This window comes from Salmo salar, unplaced genomic scaffold (genome assembly GCF_905237065.1).
Source record: "Salmo salar unplaced genomic scaffold, Ssal_v3.1, whole genome shotgun sequence".
NCBI lineage: Eukaryota > Metazoa > Chordata > Actinopteri > Salmoniformes > Salmonidae > Salmo > Salmo salar.
The window spans coordinates 66,844-70,412 of record NW_025549287.1 but is presented as its reverse complement, the minus strand read 5'-3'; the positions used below and the strand labels follow the sequence as shown (position 1 = coordinate 70,412).

The 3,569-nt window shown below is 51.3% G+C and overlaps 1 non-coding gene and 1 pseudogene across 1 annotated transcript; both read right to left on the bottom strand.

Moving 5' to 3' along the window:
* Positions 1–770: 770 nt before the first annotated feature.
* Positions 771–887, bottom strand: LOC123736318 (U5 spliceosomal RNA). The gene has a single exon (XR_006766054.1). It is a non-coding gene; the product is annotated as a U5 spliceosomal RNA (small nuclear RNA).
* A 687-nt stretch (positions 888–1,574) lies between these two features.
* Positions 1,575–1,747, bottom strand: LOC123736304 (uncharacterized; annotated as a pseudogene).
* Positions 1,748–3,569: the final 1,822 nt, after the last annotated feature.

Below are 3,569 nucleotides of genomic sequence, written 5' to 3'. Positions count from 1 at the left end.
GTAATGGCACAGGGGTCTTGCTCCTTTCCCTTCCCTCACCTTCTTCATAATGTCGCACATACCTTCTCCTCATGAAACGTCACATCAAATGCTTTCTCCATCGGGTTTCCCTGAAGGCAGAAAACCTCTCTTGACCTGTAGTTTTAGGCCCCCAATCAGGATATTTCTCCCAAACGTCTCTCTTCCGGCTCCATCTCCTTCTTCCGTCCAAGAAAACCTCATCGTGTTCCTAAGTCCAATCCTGGTACCGCTCTGCGTCCTGCTTCATCTTTTTCGCCAGCTCTCTTGCACGCAAAAAATGAAAAATCGAAAATCCGATTCCCTCCAAATGAATTCCTCCCCTCCTGCCTTCGACCTTCTGACTCAGCGGGCTTTGGGGCACCTCGGTACCAAGCTTGATCTGAGCCAAAAGGCCGAGAAGCGATAACCCACAAATTGACCCCTGCACCCGCCGGTCCCGGGGCCTCGGCAGACCTCATCGGTTTGGCAAAAGTTGGCTCCTCCTCACCCAACGCTTCCCTGGTGACAGGCGGGTGTGTTTTTTTATAAAGTCGCTAATGCGTCGTTAGGTCACTAGCTCTTTAATCCTAGTGCGACTATTTGTTCAATGCCCGGCAAATACACCAGTCATCGTCGGGCTTGAACTCAATTGCCCAGCGACTACTTTGAGTGGAAAAAAATACGCCGGTCGGTCAGCCGGCTTCAAGTCAAACGCCTGAGCAAAAAGTCTCGGCGTCATCTCTGTCAATTTCTCTTGAAACAAGATACCGGGCTCTGCCAGAAGCAAAGCCCTTCCAAAAATACGTTGAACTCGTAAGTGTTCCTCTCCACGGAAGTCTTTAGTAAAAGGCGAAAGGCTTGTGCGTAATGAAGAGAAACCAGAGTCGTATGGAAGTCAGAGGTCGGGGCCCGAGACACACACGGTGCACTCTAGGCCGGGTCCCCGCAACCCACTCTTCCAAGTTTTCGAGGGGCTGTGGGTAAAAAGTCACAGACAGACAGACAGACAATCCTGGTGAAGTGATTGTATTTTTTGGGGGGGCTCAAAAACACACACACACACACACACAATCCTGGTGAAGTGATTGTATTTTTTGGGGGGGCTCAAAAACACACACACACACACACACACACACACAATCCTGGTGAAGTGATTGTATTTTGGGGGGCTCAAAACACACACACACACACACACACACACACAATCCTGGTAAAGTGATTGTATTTTTGGGGGGCTCAAAACACACACACACACACACACACACACACACACAATCCTGGTGAAGTGATTGTATTTTTGGGGGGGCTCAAAACACACACACACACACACACACACACACACACAATCCTGGTGAAGTGATTGTATTTTTGGGGGGCTCAAAACACACACACACACACACAATCCTGGCCAATGTTTTTTTTTTTTAAGTAAAATGGCGGAAAACGGGGACCCCCATGAAGGGGGCTTCGCACTTGTTTCAGTTTGGATGATTCTTCTTTTTTCATTCCATCTCTTCTTCTGCTAGCTGTTTTACATAGCTTGGTGTATTTCTTTTTCCTTGACAATGGGAGAAAAGTGTTGCACCATTCCCGGAGGTACTGCAATACCGGGTCGATGCGTGGAGCGGACGGAGCAAGCCCCATTTCCGACTCCCTGTTCGAAAAATCCATTTAATATGTAGTCCCCCGATGGGGGACGTATCGATATTAAACTGATAAGAACAGATATTTTTTTAGAAAAAATAATTTATTACATTCAATGCCATTCATTCTTACAAAATCATACATTCATTCAAATTCAAATCGTACTGGCATTTTTAAATTATAATGTAATCCAAAACAAAAACTCAGGGGAGCATCGTCCCTCCCCGTCATCCTACACACTAACTTTCCCTATCTCCCCCGTCCCTAATCTAAAATATCCCCAGCCCTAATCCCCCTTCCATCTCTCCCGGGCAGCGTGCGCCCCCACTCGTCTCCCTCCCTCTCAAATCTCCTTCCACCCTCCTCACTATTCCTTCCACCCCCAATCTCTCCCTGTCGTGACCATGTTCTGCCTGGCTTCCCACAGCCCCCGCTTAAAGAGGCTCATGAGAAGCCAGAGCAGAAACCTATCCCTATCCGTCCCCCTCGCTCTCCCTACACCTCTCTCTAACCTAGCCCAAGTCGGGTACAAAATCCCCTCTAACCCTTCCTAACAACACCCGTGCCTTCGCCCATACTACTCCGGCAATGGCACAGTCCCAAAAGACATGGCGCACAGTCTCCTCCCTGCCACAAGAAGGTCTTGGGCAGGTGGGGGGGATCGCGCCAAGCCATGCCGGTACATGGTGGAGCGCACCGGCAAACACTTGTGGAGGCTCAACCAATTCAGGTCCTTGAGCCTGTTGTCTAGACCCCACGCCTGGACTCCTTCCAAGACCACCGCCGGGATGCCCACCACAGGTGCCGGACTTACTGCCCGTCTGACCTCCTCGTACAGGTGCCTGTGATCTAAACCTACTCGGGCGACTTCAACCTCGGGGTGTGCACGCAACCACTTGGCCGCATGGCCAAAGTGCCACGGCAGCTGTTCCGCCCGAGGACCCGTGTTAGACCACACCATTACGCTTCTCGCCTGATACGAGAAGAACACTCGCAGGAGGTAACCGGACGGGTGTAGTACTGGCTGAGCAAGCTCCGTCAACAGAAAAGAAACAAAAATTGCGTCCAGCTTGAGGGGGAGATGTGGTACCCCCCTACCTCCCTCCCCGATGGGACAGATCATGCGTGCCCTGGCGACCCACTCGTACCTGCCACCCCACATGAACTGAAACACCAGCCTCACTAGAGGCCTCCTCAGACAAGCCGGCAATGGGTAGATGTACGCCAAGTACAATAGAGATGGCAATACATCCACCTTGAGAACCAGGACCTTGCCCAAAAAGGACAAAGACCTAGCCTTCCACATCGCTAGCTTCCTCTGTACCACTGCGATACGCATGTTCCAGTTCAGCGTCGCTGAGCCGGAGGTCTCAAAATGGACCCCGAGAATCCTCAGGGCCCGTTACAGAGAGACAACCCTCCGGGCACATCCGTCCTACCACTCCATCTTCCGAAAAACTTAACGGAAGACTTCGCATGGTTAACAACCGCCCCGGACGCTCTGGTGAAGTCCCCAATGATGGCAAGGGACCTTGTCAGGCACGAGTCTTTGCAAAGCAGCAAGGATGTGTCGTCGGCGTACTGCGTCAACTTGACACGGTGACCGCCACTTCCAGGTATAAGCAAGCCCTCCACCCCTGTGTCTGCCCTAATGACAGCCCCAGAGGCTCCATGTACAGAACGAAGAGGAGAGCCGAGAGCGGGCATCCCTGCCTGACCACAGACGAGAGGTCAAAAACGTCACCTAAGTGACTATTTACGCTAACCAGGCACCCCGCTCCGACATATAATGTACGGATCCACCCTATAAACTTCTCCCCAAATCCTAATCTACCTAACACCCTGAATAGAAAGGATCTATTCACGCGATCAAAGGCTTTCGCCTGATCCAGCGCTGCTACCATTAAAGGCAGCCCTCTGTCTTC